Source organism: Nanorana parkeri, unplaced genomic scaffold (assembly GCF_000935625.1).
Source record: "Nanorana parkeri isolate BGI_ZX_2015 unplaced genomic scaffold, ASM93562v1 scaffold902, whole genome shotgun sequence".
NCBI lineage: Eukaryota > Metazoa > Chordata > Amphibia > Anura > Dicroglossidae > Nanorana > Nanorana parkeri.
Window position 1 is genome coordinate 231,272 of NW_017307170.1, and position 22,109 is coordinate 253,380.

Consider the following 22,109-nt stretch of genomic DNA (forward strand, 5'->3'; position numbering starts at 1 on the left):
CTACACTTTAATCAAATTAGGGGTGTAGCTATGGGGGCAAAATTATTCCCGGATCTTGCAAATGTATTCATGTCAAAGTGGGAGGAAGCTTTAAGTTATGAGCGAAACTGGTGAGGTTTGCGATTGTGGAAAAGATTTATTGATGACTTGATACTAATCTGGGGGGACAGTGTTCCCTCATTGGAGAAATTTCTAGAACATCTCAACTCCAATACAGAAGGAATCAGATTCACTTATAGTAATAGTAGAACTAGTATTAATTTCCTGGATTTAACTATACAAGGAAGAGAAGATAAATGAATTACTAAGGCCTTCTTCAAGTCCACGGATAGGAATGGATATATACCCTGGGGCAGCTGTCATCATCCGACATGGCTGAAGGGAATCCTGAAGGGTCAATTTGCGAGGATAAAAAGGAACTGTTCAACAATAGAGGATTTTGAGGAACAAGCATCCAAGATCCAAAACAGATTCCCGGAGAAGGGCTATCAAAAACATGAATTGGACAATATGAAAATACAGAAAATTAATAGGGAGGGGATGCTGAAACCCAATATACGGAAAGAAAGAAAACAGCCGATTCTCTTCATTACGAACTTTTCCACACAGTATAAAGAAATGGAATCTATCATACAAAAATACTGGCTCATCCTTAGGAAGGACAAAGTACTGGGGCCATTGATTCCACCAAAACCGAGAGTAGTATATAGAAAAGCCCCTAACTTGAGAGAAAAATTGGTACGCAATGTATTAGATCCCCCCAAAAAAATATTTTTCATTTTTTGAGGGAAAGGGCTTTTACCCATGCGGGAAATGCGCAGGGTGCAAAGTAACGGGTATAAAGAAAAAAATTACGCAATTCCAATCTAATCACAACAAACGGATATTTGAGATTAAGGAATTCATAACCTGCAGGAGTACACATGTAACATATTTGATGGAATGTCCATGTGGTCTCCAGTATATAGGCAGGACTACTCGCGAACTTGGAACGAGAATACAGGAGCACATTAATAACATCAAAAAAGGGAAGATGGATCATCGTGTGCCCAGACACTTCAAGGAAAAACATGGGAAAAAAAACAAAAGGTATTAAATGTATAGGTTTAGACAAAATAATCAAGCACTGGAGGGGAAGTCATTTAAGGAGAGAGATCTCAAAGAACGAGACAAAATGGATTTTTTTGATGGAAACCATCAAGGCCTAAATATAGAACTGGACCTCAACTGTTTTTTAGCAAATTACTAAATTAGCTATTAAGCGTAATATAATAAAATATATGCTAACAGGATATTACAAATCAATATCCATAGAGGACCTGAGCTGTGGGCATATGCAAAAGAAAGGAGGATCTCCTGCTCTCTATCCAGCAAACGTTTAATAAGACCCCAAAATTAATTTACATTTCGGGGAAACTTTAAAAAAAAATTATTTAATTTATTTTATTTATTCACAATCACTGGATGAAATATATATATATATAAGATGTTTTGAAGAACTCAAAAAAACAAAAAAACTAAAATTAAGAATAGGTTTGTCTCCTAAAGGATAGTGGAGGGGGTTCCACCACAAATGGCCATTAGATATATGCAATGCTAGTGAGGTTTTAGATTTACATTGTATTTGGTCCATGTCTAATAAAACTCCAGGTATATTATGGATTATTAGATGGAACAATATAAAGATGGATGAACTAAGGAAGAATCCCATAGACAATAGTAACCACTAGTTGGATAACTATAGAGTTATAGTTGGAGTGGACCTCACCGTCACCAATAGTTGGGCGGCCACACATAGATTTCCCCTTTCCTTCCCCCCTTTTTTAATTGTTAGATTAAAATTTTGAATTGTATTAGAAATTCAAATAGGAATAAGCATAAGAATATACCTAGTATATGAGATGTATTCTTCCTTCTCCGATATACAACTAAAAGGGTCTTTGACCATGTAGGAATTTTATACACTGGCAGGTTGACTATGCGTATACGAGAAACACATGAGGTGAAGGAAAGAGATAATGTACTTGTCAAACACAACAAGGAATGTGTCCCCTACTAACTTATGATAAAATTTGGATTCCCTCATATATATACTGACACCTAATAATATTTATATGCACATGAATCTATACTTAGGTGCGGGAACATAGAGGGTTAATGTAAGAGAAGCACACCCGTCAGTTAATGCAGTAAGAGATTGAGCCGACATTTACTTACGGCACTTTTGATCATCATTTAAAATACTAAATAAAAAATGAATATATACATATGTATTTAAAACTCATGGTAATTCATCTCCTCTCATATATATTTAATGCCATACATTCATCATGAAGGTATAGAGTTTTTATAACAATGTAACATTGTTCATTTATTGTCATGTACGTTTTCAAAGTATGAATTTTAATCAATATTTTAAACGTTTTTTTTTACTATATAATGAAAAAAGTACCATAAATATATTAAAAAAGTTAGATAATGAATAAGGAACTAGGCTGCTATTAACCCATGGTATTCTGGCTCCCCTATACACAGATCACCATTAAATTAAAACTAATATTTGTATATGTTGAAACTCGATCTCTTTAGTTTAATGATCGGCCGCCCGCCTCTTCAATCCCACATGGATGGGCAAACCTTGTATCTCCACCGTTTCATCGGCATCGGTATTTGCATCTCCCCGTGTATACATATACTGCCATCTACTCATTATAAACTTATGGAAAGAGTGATATCGGAGACTTAATATCAATTATTTATTGTAATGGTATTGTAATAGAATGTTAACATTGTATGTTAATAGAATGATTTCTGCCCGCATAATATAAACTTTTTTCATGTAATGTCTGCATAGGAAGATCCCGATTGCAGGATATTTTCACTGCATAGCCACTCTCCTTACAAACTCCATCTGTTATTAATTATCTCCCATACAAATGTCCAGGTGAGAAAGGCGTAACCCCTTGGGAGAAAGGGGAGGATTTTTGGGTTGTAAAGTACTTAAATGCGAGTGGGAGTCAAGGGCAGGATCCCTTTCTGATAAAGTCACGGAACGAAACGCGTCAAGGGAGAGATCTGCCTTTGCCTCCTACATCTGAGGACTATGTGATTTTTCACCTACGATCTCGTAAGTGCATTTTTTTGTGTGTCATGGAAGAATAAAACTTTTTTACTGCACTTAGGCGCCCTCCCCTTTCTTTCTCTACATCTTTTCTCCTCTGAGACATCACAGGGGATACCGCCGATGAAACGGTGGAGATACAAGGTTTGCCCATCCGTGTGGGATTGAAGAGGCGGGCGGCCGATCATTAAACTAAAGAGATCGAGTTTGGGATATAATTGTTGTGCATTATGAGGACATATTGAAGATGACTTTTTGGACAAATGGATGCCTGTAATGTAATGAAAGGAAAGGAAATCAATTTTTTTCTTTTTAAGAAACACCTGGTGGGTGTACGGACAGATATATTGTAACACCAGAGATATTGCTAATATGTTATTGTAGTCACTTTGCTTGTATACTTAATACTTACCATGACACGTATATGTTTAACATGAGTATAAGATTTGAAGCACTATGCACTAACTATAGTGGAATTGTGGATTCACACATTTGCATTTATACATGTGTATCTACAGAGGTTTTTATGTGGAACACAGATTCAATAGCTTGTTGCACAGATTTTTCACTTAAATTTTTCAGTTGCTGATTTTAATCATGCTCATTAGCATGAGGTGAATTTCACTTAAGTTTATTTATTTGTATACACTTTGAGCGCAACAAAAATTAGCACTATTTTACACGATTATTAATAATGACATATTGTTGCAGCTGGTCTATTGTATGGAACACAATTATACTCCGAGTGCAGCTATTTGTTAATCAATGGTATTCACATAACATACATATGATTACATTCGGTTAGGAATCTATCACTCTCCCTGAACACAATGATTGTGCGTCCAGGGAGAGTGTTTTCTAACCGCATGTAATAATACATATCATTACATGTGGTGGGCAGGCGTGTACATGCAACTGCCGTCACCTGATCATTACCTTGAAGTTTCTGACGCAGGAATCCCTAATCGCACCTAAACTTACAGATATGGATGGAGCCTTATTGTGATTATATTAGTGTCCATAGTACCATACCAGACACCCCGAGTGAATTGAGTTTGAGACCCTTGATCTAGAGACTGTGCTGGCCATTTCATGATTTGAAGACTACCATCTTGTTATGTTCTTCTAAGGTAGTTCTGACATATCCTGAAAGTATATTTGGAACATTATCTTGACACAGGATGAACCTCTAACCAAATAAGTATAAGGGTATTGCATAGCCCTGCAAAATGTTGTAGTAGGCATTTTTGTTAAAAGTGCTATTACTCTATGCAAGTATCTAACTCTGGATCCAGTAAAAGGGCCCCAGTACCTCAGGATTCGTTTTTATGTTTGACAATTGAGTGCCACACACTATGGAACCATCCCTTCACTTTTTTTTTTACTGTGAACAGAAATGCTTGATGAACTAGATAAACTAAACATTTCATGTTGATCCATAAGCCTATTTTATTATTTTGCAATTTTAGCAATGGCTTCTTTTTGGACCGGTTAAACCTGCATCTTGATGTATTATTTTCATAAATAAAAGCAAGACATGCGTACTTCTAGGCATGTGCAGCAGCAAAAAAATTGTTTAGTTTAGTTTCGGATTTCGTTTATTTCGTATTTCCGAAATCGGGTCCTGTATGTGTTTCGTTTTGGGTTTCGGATTCAGATCGGATTCTGAATTCGGATCTGGGATTCGAAATTCGGATTTACGAAAATGTGGGGTTTTGCGCGAACGGACGAATGTTCGTACGCACGTACGCAGCAGAATTGGCACAGTTGACATTTCTGGTTGCTGTGCTCTAGTTTTCACTATTAAAAGGGACATTAAAATCCTTTTCTTAATTTTTTTATCCGTTTAAACATTGACGGTGCATGCACAGGAACATGAAGTAATGTTTTGTTTTTATCTTTACATGCTATGAAATTCTCTTTTTGAAGTCATTATCGTAAATTTCTAATTTAGTTTCTGTTAGGACAAAATTCGTACTGAATCCGAAATTCCGAATCCGAAATTTCAGATCCGGAATTTCGGATTCGGATGCTTTTGGATGAATTTGGGCATGGTACATTTCGGAAATTCGGATGCTCCGAATCCACGAATTTCGATTCAGAATGAAACAAATTGCACATGTCTACTTACTTCATCCACAGTTAAGCTGTGCATGTCCTGTGAGGTGCCTATCATGCAAGCTGTTGACTCTTAGAATATCATCTTTTGATTCTGTTGTGGCCTTGGGCCTTCTAGACCTGTTTCTATCAGAGCTTCCTCCAGTCCATCAACAGTCCCCTTTATTGGACTAGGAATTGGCACTCACCTTTTGGCTTTCTTTGCAATTTCTGTAAAGGAAAGATCTATACTTAAAGTGTTGTAACTCTGAAATTTACTGTTTTTCAGTTTGAGCACCTTAACTTTTTTTCTGCTCTGGGAGTTTACCATTTTACTGTATTTAAACTGCTTAAAGTTCAAAATTTCAATTAGAACTGGAAACGCATTGTCATTTTAAAAATTCCCTTTTTTTTTTTTTACAATACATGCATAACATATTTGCTTTATTGAAAAAAACACATAGGTTATAAAAAGCAGTATCTACATTTGAACAAATAGGGGCCATCAGTTCTAGTTCTAGACTCTAGAAGAGTTTAATATATGTCAATGTTTCAAGGTTCTTGGGGTGCTTCCAAATAAATGTACAGGCAAATTCAGGCACTGCTAGATGCTGCAGATTATGACTTATAGCTTTAAATGTTTTTTTTATACACCAGTATCAGCTTGTGCATGTTTCAAACATAGCCTATTTTAAACTCTGATTATGAATTATACAATTTTGTCTTAAACCTATTACCTTAATTCATGCTTCCATAATCCCTGTTTCTTAATACAGTTTCATGAGCTGAGCTGAACTGTTTTAAACCTTGTGATTCACATAGTCAGATTGACTTGGATCCTTTGATGTTGTTAGGATAATATGCTAGTATATAAATCTGGATACTGAATAAAAGGACTATTCATTCCACAGTTACTGCTTTATCTAAAAATTCCAGGATGCTGCAGTATGTTGTTAGGTTTCATAAAGGTCACTGAAAGTCTTTTGAAATCTGTATCATCACCAAGATACATGCTTAATATTTCATGTGAAAGAGAACAGGACTAAAATTCAAAGTGAGTTTTCTCGTTAAAGATGAATACTTTCAACAAAATACCAAACTTGATTTTGATTATTAAATCTTGGTGGATACATTCAAGTTTGTAATGTAGTTTACATATCATTTTTAATCTATATTCAGAAAGGTGACATGCTTCACAATATTACTTTTCCAGTGTGATTTGAATGTTCTACATTTATTGTTAAGTTAAACTGCTTTTTTGCTGCAAGACTCATCTGTATCTGTCACCTGAAGTCTTTTATTTCTTGTAGTAAGACACCTGTCTGTACTTTTTCTCTAGTATATTTAGGCTAATTCTAGTATGTTCATTATATATGTACCCCTAAGTCTTGCAGATGTTTATTTTATCAGCAGCTTTTTACATACAGCTGGAAAATGCAAATGCATTGTTTCCCAAGAGATACATAAATACGCACATTTCAAATCACAGAAACATAACATTGCATCTAATCTAATATTAACTAGAAGACTAGCTACCATTAGATTTATTTCAACTGCAATGTAAAGTGTAACTTATACCTGAACAAACACCTACTGGTGGCAACTGCTACATGTTGAAATGTCCTGCACAATGTCTGACCACCATTTAAAATTGTCAAAACTGAAGATATTAGCCAATGATCATCTAATGTGTATGATTACATGTAAGCTATTACATGTTGCCCAGCTATACACTGGGCAACATATTGTCACTGCATTGCACTATTTTTACCAAAATAATGACATTATTTTTTATTGTAACTTCTGCAATTAGTATTTATTTAAATCTTAAACTAGTCCATTATTATCATATTTACTGTTTAAATATTTATGCTTTTACTATTTAAGTCAAAGTTTGTGGTTTTACTAGCAAATGAAATTCATTATAAAGAAAATGAATCGTGAAAGAGCCTTTTTCCCAAGAGGTACATACATATGCACATTCAAATCATGGAAACCTAACATTGCATTGAATCTAATATTAATTAGAAGGCTAGCTACCATTGGATTTATTTCTTTATTTCTTTATTATTTTTGGATATAACAATATAAACATCATGTTAAGACACTCTCACGGGAAGAAAACTGGTCAAAATCAACAACAACAACAAAAAAATCCAAGAAAATATTAATAGAACATCCACCATACATTTTCCATTAGTGTTAAAACCATACTTCCCCTTAAGGGTCTTGGCTACAAAGAAAACAAAAAAACAAGAACCGAAAACCACTCCCAACCCTAAAGAAAACAAAACCAAACAAACAAACAAAACAAAACAAAAGAAAGGAAATTTCACAGTCTCATCTCCTCCTCCCCTCTCTCTCACCCCCTCCCCCCGGCGGCCATACAGATAAACCTCACGTTCCTGGTAAAAAACAAAATAGCAATGTCAAGCTTTATCCATGGATTCCATGTCACCATAAATTGTTGGTACCTATTCTGAGATCGCGCTACTAACTCTTCCACCCTTCTTAAAAAGTTAATTTCTTTAACCCAGTCTTTAATTTGCGGGGACCTCCAATATCTAGCCATTATGGTTCTTGCAGCAAATAAGAAAAATCGGAATAGGCCTTTCTTGGCTTCTTTAATTGGACCCGGTACAATAGTCAATAACACGATCTCAGGTGTAAAAAGTCCCTGAACCTTAATAAGATGTGTTCCATTGGATTTATTTCACCTGCCTGAATGAATGCAAATTGACAGATAACAACTGATTTAGGTTCATCCCTCCTTTCCATGAGTCTTCCCTTTGGCAAGAATCTTTACAATTCTTAGAGGGTTATTCACTAAGGAGCCAAAGGATTAAGCCGAGCCGAAGGATTAAGCCGAACCTTCGGCTAATCTTTCGGCTCACTTCGGCTGCGGGAGCCCTTCGGTTCAGTGGAACCGAAAGGCCGCTGTACGGGCTATTCACAATAGCCCGTACAGCAGCCGAAGGGCTCAGCCGAGCCAAGCGCACATGCTTCGGCTCGACTGAGTTTAACACACAGCCGAAGCAGGGAGAACAGTCTGCCGAAGCAGACTGTTCTCTCTGCAATATGTAAACAAATAAAAAAACACAGTGTGAAGTCTTCCGTCCAAACCATACCAGACCTTTTAGGTCTGGTATAAATGTTAGGCGGGACCCCCATTTAAAAATCTGTCTCTCCCCTGATATCGGCCGATTCCCTGTTTATTTTTTATTTTTTTGCGACTGCTGTCAGAATACACAGAAAAAAAGCATCAGATAACAGGGGAAGCATTAGCTCCCTGTTATCTGCTGATTCCCCTGCTATGTGTTTTTTTTCTATTATTTTGACAGCTGCCGCCAGAGTAAAGAAATCAAAAGCAACAAATAGCATAGGAATAAATAGCTAGGCTGCTATTGGCCATTTCAAATGGCAATAGCCAATAGTAGGCTGGCTATTGCACCCGCCCACTGCTGCTGTAAATCAGCAGAGGTGGACCTGAAGTTCTCCAGGTCCACCTCTGCTGATTGACAGCAGCAGTGGGCTGGTGCAATAGCCAGCCTACTATTGGCTTTTTGCAATTTGAAATGGCCAATAGCAGCCTATTGGCCACTTCAGCTGATGTACGGCTGATTTCGGCTGATGTACGGCTGAAATCAGCCATACAAACCTCAAGTGAATAGCCGAACAGCGTTCGGCTCACTTCACTTCGGGTCTGTTATTCACTCGGCTGCCTTCGGCAGCTTTGTGAATAACCCCCTTAGTGTTCAGACCAACAGTCATATTCCTACACTCCCAACAGTCATATTCCTGCACCACCACAAAATCACAGATTATGGTTCTGTGATTTTCCTCCAGCTAAGAGTGAGTGCATCGGATGTAATGTACTTTATTCTTTCTCTGTAGTGCTTGTTTTTTTTTCCAGTGTGGTTTCAAATGTAAGCCTTTATAGTCTTTAATACAATGTATTTTTTCAAAAGTTTGTTACTTGTCTCAACACAAGCTCCTGATCTATAAACCGCTTTACATAGCTAAACATAGAGATTAAAGCAAACCTTTCATTAAAATACAACAATTTATCAGCCGCTAGTAGAGCACCTGGTGAGTTCCTAATGCTTAGCACTTAATTACTTGAAGCACAATGACATGCAATGTAAACTTGATCCAGAGTATATGGCAGGTCCTAGCATGAACTTGCACTGTGGGGACTGTACAAATGATTTGACATGCTCCATGGCTATTATGATTTGCAAACTGATGCCCATCTTCACTAACATGACCCAATTTGGTGTTGATGATATTCCGTTATATACTTTTGGTAGAGCCTAAACAAATAAGAATTTTAAATAGAAAACTTATTTAAAGTGACATTAAAGGATACATTTTTTCCCTCCCCCCAATGTTAATGTCAGCACCTTAAATGATGTCTCTTAATCCGATTTTCTACTTCTTTCCTGATATTTTCATCTGTCCCTCCAGCAGTGCGGCGGCTCTCCAATCCAGCACTGACTCCTCTCTGCTTGCTGGCACTTCTGATCCCACGGTGTCTGCATGCGGATGCACGCGTCCATAGACTTACCTTGCGTCTCTGCTCGTCTCCCGGCCGAGAATCCGAACTGCGCAGGCGCCCGCCCCAAGATGCTTTGCGGCCGCCCGAACAGTTTAGTTTTCTCTGGTGGGAGCACGCAGCGAAAACAAGGTAAGTTTAAACCGCTGTTAAAGCGTTTTGTTTTTTTTTAAACTGTTTGCCTAGATCTACTGCTTGATAGCAGTGGATATAGGCAAAAAAACGGGAGGGTTTAGAACCCCTTTAACCGTGTAAAAAAAGTCTATAATAAAGCATGTAACCAAGTTTCTTTTGTAGCCAAAGCATCATACACTTTTCATAGAAATGATTGGTGGAAATCTGTGTCCCAGCAGAGAACTTGAAAAAGACATTAGGCTTTAAGATCAATTAAATTGATCATGTTCAGTGCAGACATAATTTACGGACTTGCAATCTGCATCCTGACCGATCAATATGTTTGTTCAACAAAGCAAAGCTCAATGAAACTCTGTAAACAGAGATGGAGAGGATGCTGAGTTCCTGTTCTGCGGTTACAATGGTTACAATGCTTAATCAGGGAACACTTGATGCATTTCAGCAGTAAAGGTTTTCAGGCTGTCCTGATTGCTTATGTATGAACTGATTTGCATTTAATGAGTGCATTTAAGAGACATACGGGTGTAATCTGTACACTCTCCATTAGCTATGCTCAAGGGCACGTATTAAGGCTGGGCAGAAAAGCAGTTATAGGTATGCAAATCAACTGCAGGGATTGCAAAATGAATTAATTGGTGAAATGTTAATACAAGTCAAGAAGGTAAGTAAAAAAATCAACATGCTTCCTTGAATAAAATGATAAATATTCACTTAATGAGTATTTATAGTTACATAGTATTTGGGGTTGAATTTGAACATTAGTAAATGTCCTCCTGTGCCGACTATGCTAAGAGCGCAGAGCCGCCTGCAGCTGGGAAGGATCACAACAATATTGTCAGGATCCACCCCGCTACCTGATTGACAGCTGGCTCTGCCTATCTATAGTCAGAGCCAGCTATGGCTGTCCCCTGCCCCATATGCCCCTCCAGTCAGTGCTGGAGGCACAGAGAGGGAAGGGGGAAATTATTTGCAGGGAGAAGATCATGAACTGAGCGATCAGTCAGTTCTTGATCTATAGGGCCAGCGTGTTACACCTGCAGTGTCACACGTCAGCTCTAACGTAAGAGGAGTTCTTACACAGTTAAGAAAGCACTCTCTTATACAGCTGTCAATGGAACAGGTGTCCCAATCTGAAGATGTATCCTCATCACTTGTTCTAGTGACAAGAACAGAAACTTTCACATTCCTAATATTACTGCTTGAAAGCATATAAAGCTTCCAAGTCACACTCTGCTTGTGAAAATCCCTGCAACCTCTGTTTCATACATTCCCTGTATGGTAAAATCCTGCTGCAAGAAATACACAGATTACAGTCTATCCACTGGCCCTGTTTACAGATGCTTTCAATGTCTGGATTTTGTTTGATAATGGTAATGATTTGCCACAAGCCAAAACTATGCAACTTAACGTTTACCTATTCCTGTCTTTATATACTATCAGCATACAGTATAATGCTAGTGCTATTGATTTTCCACAAGCCAAAACTATGCAATTTAGCTTTTACCTATAGAAATATTCATTATTTCCTGTATTTATATACTATCAGCATATAATGCAACATAGACTAGATAAATCTATTCATCTCAGTATTAAATTGTACTCTGTATGTTCTGAGGTCTGATAAGACTTGAATGGGTATTCTTTGACAAGAGGAGAATGCTTCTTTGGAATTCACATCATTCTTTTCTTTATATATTATATTGGAAATCAAAGCAATGCTGGTATGTTGTTCAGTGGCTTGGTAAAAGATGGACGTGTCTACATAACTATGATTGTTGCTCTTTCCCTGGCTCCTTGACTTTGATGGTAATGTCTCTTTGTGAAAACGCCTGGTACATTAGAGCACAGAAAACCTCTTATTCCTCATAAAACTCTTCCCTCTGGAAAACTCATCTTGATGATTTTCTTCCCTTCAGCAACAGATCCTTGACATTGACTATTGTATAGTAATCCCACTCCACTCTTGTCTCAGGGCAGTGAATTCTGATGACTTTTCCCTGACCTGTCTAGATGTCTCTCTGAATAGCTCTATGTTTTTTGTTACGCTGATTCATCTGTTAATCTCTTTGTTGTCAGACTGTGGCACATAGGAGAGTTAAAACAATAAAAGTGTCACTTATTTGAAAAGCTTGTTTTGTACATTAATACTTTCAAAGTTGCCATAATCTAAACTCATATTCATCTTAGTTATAAATGTGTAGTTAAGTATATTTTACTACAGTAACACTGAAAATATCTTGGTTATAAGCTTAAATGCATGTAAGGCTGGGCACACACCTTACAACCATCGCAAGACAAATGGTTGTAAGGTACTTAAAAAAACGTACGATCTGCCTATGTTGCATAGGCAGATCGTACTTGCGATGATCGTAAGCCACGCCCCCTGAGGGGCGGGCTTCCGATGACCGCAATGCCGAACGGGCAGTGTGCTCTTGCGCACACCGGCCCGTGCGGCTGTTATCGTACGGACATGCCACAAACCCGCCGAACATCGTACGATGCTCGGCGGGTTTTCAAACATGTCCGTAAGTTTAAAGTCGTGCGACCTTACAGTAGTAGAGGTCGCACGGCTTCCACACACCTTACGATCATCGTACGATCGCGGGATTTCCCGCGATTATCGTACGATAATCGTAAGGTGTGTGGGGACCCTAAGGGGGCGGGGGAGGGAGGAATACTATCATATTTTATGCTGTTGTGTTTATTTAATATTGTTTTTGATGTGTTTTAAGGTAAAAACTGTGCTGGTTAAGCTGTAGCAGAGGCCTCGTAGACCTCAGTTGACACACTTGTCCAATGCCAGTTGACTCGGCCTCGACAGGTCAATACCAAAACAAAAAGTGCATATATAGAAAAAACCTAATGAATGTGGCATGCAGCATTTGATATCCAAGACACCAAGACTGCCTTTGACTCTACCTAAAATATAACTTTTCGGTGAACTGACCCTTTAACTACTGCATCTTGTCTGTTCGACTCTGTGTTGCCAATAACAATGAGCTTTGGGTTCAGGTTAAACATGACTTGAGGAAAATGATGAACTAATGTGGCTGTTCACAGCTATCACATCCAATTACCAATATTGCACTTCCTAGCCTTTCAACTGTGGCCAGGTGGCTCAGAAGGGCCAGCCTCCTCCCTATAAAAGTCAGGGTTCCCAGCAGCCTTTTGCCAGTGTGTGTTGGCAAGATAGTTAATGCTATACTATACAGTGCTGATGAAAAGTGCTATACTGTAATACATATATAGATATATACACACTGAGTGGCCAGATTTTTATGACCACCCCATCAGTACTTCGTTGGGCCACGAGATGACTCCACGAGATGACTTCGTTGGGCCGCCTCGTGACTCCACGAGATGTTGAAAGGTGATGCGAGGAATCTGACACTGCACTGTTGCCCTTCTGTTGTCTTGTACCAGTCTTGCCACTCTCCGTTCTGCCCTAACATTGACTAGTCGCTGACGGCCACAATTCGCACGTTCAGACCCAGATTTTCGGCTGACAGTCCAGTCTTTAAACACTTTAACAACAGCTGCTCTTGAACATTTAACAAATTCTGCTGTTTTGCTGATACTCGCTCCATGGCTTGAGCGCCAACAATCATCCCACGTTCAAAGGCTGTTAAATCGCGTTGTTTACCCATATCTTCAGAAAAAAATCACTTCTACTGTCGTGGTAAACAACCTCCTTCCCTATTTATAATGGTCTGGCTATAATTATAGCTAATTATAGCTAATTTGCCTACAAATGTCAGGTGGTCATAATAATCTGGCCACTCAGTGTATATATAGTTACATAGTATTTGAGGTTGAATAAAGACATAAGTCCATCAAGTCCAACCTATTGTGTGTGTGTGTATAGGTCCATGAGTGTTCTCATTCTTAAGAGTACCTGTACCCTTGTACATTTCGGTCTCTCAGGAAGTCGTCCAAAAGCTTCTTGAATGATTCCAGACTAATTGCTGAAATTACTGCTTGAGGCAGCGAGTTCCAGACCCTAACCGCGCGGACTGAGAAGAACCCCCTTCGCCCCTTGTGTTTGAATTTTTTTTCTACCAGTTTTAGGTGGTGTCCTCTAGTCTTTGTTACGGAATTAATCTCAAAGAGTTTGTTGCTAATGTTGCTATGACTATTGAACATTTTGTACATGAAAATCATGCCCCCCCTTAATCTCCTTACCTCCAACGTAAACATGTTTAAATTTAGTAGACGTGTCTCATAGCTCTGATCCTCCATCCCCTTTATGAGTTTGGTCGCCCTCCGCTGGACTTTCTCCAGTTCAAGGATATCCTTTCTGTGGACCGGTGCCCAAAACTGCACCACATACTCCAGGTGGGGCTGAACCATTGATGTATAAAGTGGCAAAATTATAGACCTATCCCTGCAAAATATTCCCTTCTTGATGAAGGAAAAGATTCTACTAGCTTTGCTTACAGCAACCTGGGACTGTAATTTATTATTCAGTTTATGGTCTACAATGACCCCCAAATCTTTCTCCATTTTCGACTTCCTTAGCGGCATAGCCATAATTGTATAACACATTTGCCTATTATTGCTCCCAAGGTGCATAACTTTGCATTTATCGACATCAAACCTCATCTGCCACATAGTTGCCCACTCCCCTATTTTATCCAGGTCCTCCTGCAATGTTACACTATCTTGGTCTGTTTCTATTACCCTCCCAATTTTGGTATCGTCAGCAAACACTGAGATATCGCTGTGTACTCCGTCCCATTTTTGTTTGTGATCTTTTACTTTTATTACCGAACGGTATACATTTGGCAATGGCAATATGTAAAGTGTTTTTAAAACATTCCCACTTTTGGTCCGAGTTCAGTTTGTGAAATAAATGTTCCCATTTGATGTCCCCCACTAGATGGCGCAGTTTATCAAAGTTAGCCCTTATGAAATTAAGGGTTCTTGTCCTACCAGCCCGCTTCCCTTTCCAGTATCCAATATAGAAAGTAATCACATTGTGATCACTATTTCCCAGTGTCACTCCAATAACAATATCCTCAATTAACTCTGCATTATTAGCAATGATTAAATCTAGGATGGCATTTTTCCTAGTTGGGACCTCCACCATTTGGTCCATGAAATTGTAATGCTACATTTTCAGAAAGTGGCCCGCCTTTGTTGAACTTGAGGTTCCATTTGCCCAATTTATGTCCGGGTAATTGAAGTCGCCCGTCACGACTACATTGCCCTCCCTCCCAGCTATTTCTATTTCAGACTGTAGATGAGCCTCCCCCTCCTCCCCTATATTTGGAGGTTTATAACAAATGCCCACCATTAGTTTACGACGATCGTCCGTCATGTCCAGTTCCAGCCATAAGGATTCCACGTCCTCCCCACTATTTGACGTGATGTGGTCCCTTATATGCATATTTAGATTATTTTTAACATAAATGCATACCCCCCCTTCTCCCACCTCTGTCCCTCCTGAACAGGTTGGGTACCTCTATGTTGGTGGCCCAATCATGTGCGCTGTCTAGCCAGGTTTCCGCTATTCCCACTATATCGAAGTCCTCCTCGAATATCATAAGTTCAAGCTCTTCTAATTTAATTTGCCAGACTTCTAGCGTTTGTGTACATACATTTAATTCCTGTCTTGTTATTGGACAAAGGTTTAAGTGATATTGGTATTCCGGTATCACTTATATTATCTTCAGCTATAGGATTTACTATATTGACTGCATTGGCACTGGTGACTGGAGTGAGCCCACTATTTGCCCCTTTGTTACTTCCCTCTTTATTATATGTATTCATGTTAAGGTTATCACTACTTAAGTTTAATATTTTTATTTATATGCCCTCCCCCCCATTATCTAGTTTAAAAGCTCCTCCAGTCTTTCTACCATTTTTCCCCCCAGGAATGCTGCACCTTCCCCATTAAGATGCAGCCCGTCTCGGCTGAAGAGCTGGTAGCCGACTGAGAAGTCAGCCCAGTTCTCCAGGAAACCAAAGCCCTCATTCCGACACCAGGTCCGGAGCCACTTGTTAAGTTCCCTCAACTCGCGCTGTCTGTCCGGAGTGGCTCTTGGCACCGGTAGTATATCTGAGAAGACTACCATGGAGGTCCTTTCTTTCAGCCTAGCACCTAGGTCTCTGAACTCCTTTTTCAGGACACTCCAGTTTCCTCCTATTTTGTCATTGGTGCCGATGTGTGCCATGACAATGGGGTCGTGCCCAACCCCATCTAGTAATCTATCAATTCGTTCCGCAATGTGTCGAACTCGCGCCCCTGGTAAGCAGCAGACTGTTCGACGCTCCTGGTTACGATGACAGATTACCCTGTCAGTCCGCCTGGTGGTGGGAGGCTCCAGCAGTGTCCCCCCTGTACTAATATCCCGACATCACGCAACCTGGCATATTTGTTGGGGTGTATCAGTTCAGGGCTGACCCCTCTCGCACTCTTCCCTCTCCCCCGCCTTCTTATAGTGACCCAGCTCCCCACCTCGGGATCCTGCTCCTCCGACCCCCCTCCACGACAGCCTGGTGCGTTATGTCCAGGCTCTTTTCCATGACTCTTATGCTCCTCAGTGTTGCCAATTTGTTGCTTAGATCCAGAATCTGGGCTTCTAAACAAACAACTCGCTCACATCTAGTGCAGATGTATTCCTCCTAAGGAACGCATACATTGTGCACGACATGCACTTGGTTGCATACCCACTCATGGAAGACATTATTCCCCTTTGTATTAATTATTTGTTAAATAAATATGATACTATTTATTTATTTATTTGTTTGTTTATTTAGGACCAATGATTATACCACTTCCCTGGGATAAATTTAAACTGTTACAATTCTGATGTTAAGTTAGTACTTTAGCCTGGGGATTTTTTTTTATTTATTTATTTATTTTTAATTTTTTTTTGCCTCTTTGGCAGCTAACTGACTGTTAATGGCATTTAAAAGTTAAAAAATAAATGACATATACATTACAGTGTTACTGTGTTGTTGTGTGCTGCATATGTTGGGGCTGCATTTATTTGTGAGTTTGTGTAATGCTTGGCAAAATATTTACAGTTATTTGTTGTCTGATTCTTGTAGTAAAGCCCAAGGAAACTGACCCCAGTAGTATTTAATATACTTTACTATACAAAAATGCTGTGTGCACAAACTGCTTAGTTACAGGAACAACAATACAAAAACAAAGATAAGGCTGACTACAAACAAACATACACATGCAATCACTATACGTCTCTAGCACATGCAATGGTTTCTATAAAAGGATACACTAAAGGTACTTAGCTTCAGCCTACAAATTCTGTAAAGAACAGGACTTTGTGGCGATTACTCTTTTTCAGGAAAATGGCTTCTGGTTGCAGTCTCTCGAAATGTGGACTTTAGTCATCCTTTGTTCCAATTGCATCCTTCTTGGTCAACATCCCATCTTGAAGTCCTCTTTCTCTGAAGTCCCAATCTATTGAACCTGGGCTGCTGCTTTTGTTCAGAAAAGTTGGTAGCTCACCTGTGGGCGTTGCCCCTTAACACTTGTGTTAAGTCCTATGCCAGGTGTATCTCACTTTTTTAACTCTAGATGGCAGCACAGCACCATAAATGCCATCAACATTCAGTCAGGTGCCAACGAGGCTGACTAATCTTGACCAGCCTAGGCATGCTGTTTACACAATGTTTCCCCATAACAATATCCCATTGTAAGCTAGATATGAATAATAGAGGGCAACTATACCATTGTCAGAAAACAAGTTTGGTCTGTTTACACATGCTTACCTTAACAATATCTGAGCAGACCAACTGTCTCGTTGCAAACCTGAGGTTTGCAAATTTCCTGAGGTACCTCTGTGTGTCTGAAAAAAATATGCTTATATAATCATGTTGGGTCAGTGGTGTGACCCTGGATCCCCTGCCAGTTTGTTTACAAACAGAAGGCAGAAGCGAATCTGTCATTTAGTAGCAGTAGCACCATCGCTAATAAAATACATTTTCCCCACTAAATGGTATTTCCCCCAAAAATATTTTTGCATTGATACGTCTCCCATGGATGTGCCTAGTTACCCATGCACATTTTAACAATAGCTTGAATATTAGCCTTCAAAAAGCCCCAAAATGGCTAGATTTGGCACCACAGACTTCCATAGGATTTGGCAATATATTTGGAGTGCGTGTACTTGCTGCTGAGTTTGCTAAATCTCCTGTGAGCCAAACTTTGCTTGGTTCATTCATCCCTAGTGTTAATAGTATGCTGGAGTCAGCAGGAAAAGTTCAAAGTGCAGTATTTGTTCCTTTTGCTTTTTTTTCCCTGTAGTTGTTTTAAAAGTGCTATATTCATGCATTGCTTTTTATAGCTATGATTCTACAATAATATACCTTTTTCCTGTTTTTGGTTGACCCATTTTAGTAAAACATTAGTTTCATCACAGTGGAAGCCTGTACAAGAATAAAACCATTTTATAAATGCCCCATTAAGTGCACACATCTGTCTTGTTTGTTGAAGCAGTTTGATTTTTAAACCATAAGAGCATTAAGTGATCCTCTCTGTTATATGTTGCTCTCACTAGAGAAATGAGCTCTGAATAGGTTTTGTAATAGTATTGTCAGTGTGCAAAATATGTTTCAAGAACACCAATAACTGCTCAAGTGTATACACACATACAGCTGCTTCCGAAAAAAAGTGATTCATCTATACATTCATGCAATTAATGTAATGAGATTAAGCCTATCTCTGACATGAAATCAAGTCTGTTATCTCATACATATGTGACTGTAGTGCATAACTCCCAAATTGTTACTTTGGGGCAAAATCCTGATTTTCAAGCAGTGCATAGCTAGACTGGATGAGCTTATACAGTATGTCTCTTGATTCTAAGTTGTAGATAGGCATGGCTTTAAAACCACTTAGTTATAACCATCACATACTATAAAGTACATATTAGCTGAACCTTTAACAGGAAAGAAAGGAGAGGTCAAGGGAGAGATCATGTAAATAGAAAAGTCTTGATTCTTAGGAGAACACAGGCATACATGATCATACCTGGACTTGCATATTATGCAAATTACTGATAAATCTATTCAGAAAATTAAAAAAAAGACTAGTATACAGGTTGTTTCAACTCTGACTGTTTAGGGTTTTGCAAAATCAGTCACCTCCACCTACAGGATTAGTGTACAAACTATATGGATACAATAAACAGGGTCAATTTGTCCATGGATTCTACTATACGTTCACGCAATCAAGAAAAAAAGTTTTATATTTAAATTTTTGGTCCTAGTAAAGGCTGTGAACCAACAAAATTTGGTACAGTTATTTAATTGTACTTAGTAATTGTACTCATTTATCTAGAGGTCAAACTTGATTATCAGAATGGTTATAGTCCTGGAGAGTCCCAGATTGATAATAAATCCCTCATATCTGAAGGCTTTCAGGGCATGTTTACACTCTTAAAATGTATCTGTGCAACCACATTTTTAAAATAATTCTAACTGCATAATGCAAGGCATGGGAGTTACGTGTAAATAACTTTTTTGGACACACAATCTTGGATTTAGTAAAAAAAAAAGATTGTAGCTGTGACCTATTACTTCTCTTTAAGCCATTGCTTTAGTTTGAACAATCCTTTCCCAGTCAAAAAATGATGTACTACTGACACGAGTATATTAATCATTTAAAGTGTAAACCAAAATGCAAGTGCAGCCAAATTGGCATAACACTTATTTTATATTTGTTACATTCACAATTTTTTTAAAAAAAGAATGCTTACCATTTCTTGGTACTTGAATGCATTTGTAAGATTTCACTCCTGAGTTTAGTGTCACAGTAAGTAATTACAAAGTTATCCCTAAATCAATGGACCCACAGCAGAAAAGGTCCAAATTGTCCTCGTCTAAAATAATATATAGGTGTGAGAGCAGAGGGGATTAAATGCAATCAATCTGGTGATTCCATCCACATGATGTGCTTTCTTATGAAAGAGGGTTAAAAAAAATAAAAGTATATTTAGTAATCATATTGATAGATCTGTAGATGTGAATATCAAACATAGAGCACCCCCACTGCTTACCAATATTCATTAATGCTACAAATACTTGTTTCAGGTAAGTGATAAAGAAAGTGCTGAAGTCAAAGACAGTCAGGCAACAAGATGTCTGTAAAGACAGTTTAAAAATGCTAGTACCTTTAAACACATTTTTAGCAATAACAAATTGCTTTAAAGTGTTTCTAAAACCAAAACCAAAAACGTTTAATACAGGTGAAACTCAAATAATTAGAATACCGTGCAAAGTTCATTTATTTCACTAATGCAACTTAAAAGGTGAAACTAATATATGAGATAGACTCATTACATGCAAAGCAAGATAATTCAAGCCGTGATTTGTCATAATTGTGATGATTATGGCTTACAGCTCATGAAAACCCCAAGAACCCCAAATCCACAACCTCAAAAAAGTAGATTATTACATGCAATCAATAAAACAAGGATTGTACATAGAACAATATCGGACCTCTGAAAAGTACAAGCATGCATATGTACTCAGTACTTGGTTTGGGCCCCTTTTGCAGCACTTACTGCAATTACTTTTGCACGATATTCTAATTATTCGAGTTTCACCTGTATATTGCTGCTTACCAGTCCTTAGATGTGGTGACTGCATCATTTTTCTTTTTTAGGCTTTTAATCTATCATTGTTAACTGGTGATCTGACCAGAAACACACCTCCTGTCTCCTGACCTCCACTGTATCTACAGTATAGAGGATCAGCATTGCCAACATTTGCAATCAGCATTGTTAACTAGATATGTAGTTTTCGTTAAGTTCTAAAATGAAATTCAGGGATTTTTTAAAAATTTCCAAATCCAAATCCACATCCAAATTTCTCAATTTAGAATTTGAATTTATAAGAATTTTGTTTGCATCCGAATTGAAATGAATCTGAATGAGGAAAAAAAATGAAATCGTACATGTGACTGTTCTCTGGCCAATCAGATTTTTCATTAAGATGACCAGTATGGACTAAGATAACCAGTATGGACTAAGAAGACCTGTAAGGACTAAAATTACCAGTACAGACTAAGAGGACCACTACGGAATAAGATGACCAGTACAGACTAAAATAAACACTACTGACTAAAATGACCAGTACAGAATAAGAGGACCAGTACAGAATAACATGACCACTGCAGAACTAAAACGACCAACAACCCCTACAAAATAGCATCAAACTAAACCGAAAACGTAATTTTGAGTAGATCCGAATTCCAAATAATAAACTGAAATGAATTTCGGATTCAAAAATCAGAAAAATAAAATTCAACCCATAATTAAATAAATAGTTTGAGCCTCGTATGTCTATTTTTAACCTTCATAGAGGTAAAATGTTAGATGGACTAGTAGATTTAGATGGACTTTATATAAGTAATTAACAAAGTATGGGCTTAACTCCAGCTAACACTTTTTAAGCAGTTAGAGCAAACTTTTTTTTTTTCCTTTTGGGATAAGGGTTTTAGCTATATGGATAGAAGTTGACCATTGTAAGCACCTCTGCTGATGTTGAATAATTTGTCCCAAAATCTGCAACTTTCACTTTTGATGGTCAGTTGGGCCTGTCAAAGAAAGTTGAAAAATAATGGATCTACTGGCAGGATTAACAGTTAATAAAACTTGGGGCACAGATGTCTTATTGCTAGTGACAGACTCTATCATAAATGTCATTTTTTATTTTTTCCATAGTTCCACATTAAAGGGACACTAAGCTCAGGAATTGCATTCAAGTACCTCAACTATTTAAAAAAAAGGTTTGTGTATTACTCAGCTCTGTATACTAAAATCATCTCTGATTTGTGATGTGGTCCTTCCTTCTGGAGGGTGGCTACTTTTGTTCCCCATGGTCCCTGCGTGTGTTGTAAAGTAGCCACTGCTCCAAGCTCAATCCTGTGATAGACTACAATCTCATGATTAGTTTACCAATTTGTATTGAGATTGTAGTCCATCATGGGAGTCAGCTTGGAGTGGTGGCTACTTTACAACACACACAGGGACCATGGGGAAAAAAGTAGGCACCTTCCAGAAGGAAGGACAGTGTCAGCACCAATTTAGAGATGATTTGAGGATCTACAGTCGAGTGATATACAAATAGGGTAAATTTTTGTTAATAGTTAAGGTACTTGAATGCATTTTTACAATTTAACCCCTCAGTTTGGTGTCATTTTAAGTCCATATATAATCATATCCATAT

At 38.3% G+C, this 22,109-nt stretch overlaps 1 protein-coding gene across 1 annotated transcript in view; it reads right to left on the reverse strand.

The window, feature by feature from the left end:
• The window catches only part of SYT6 (synaptotagmin 6), a 401,413-nt gene that overhangs the window by 77,574 nt on the left and 301,730 nt on the right, over positions 1-22,109 (reverse strand). The window lies entirely within an intron of this gene.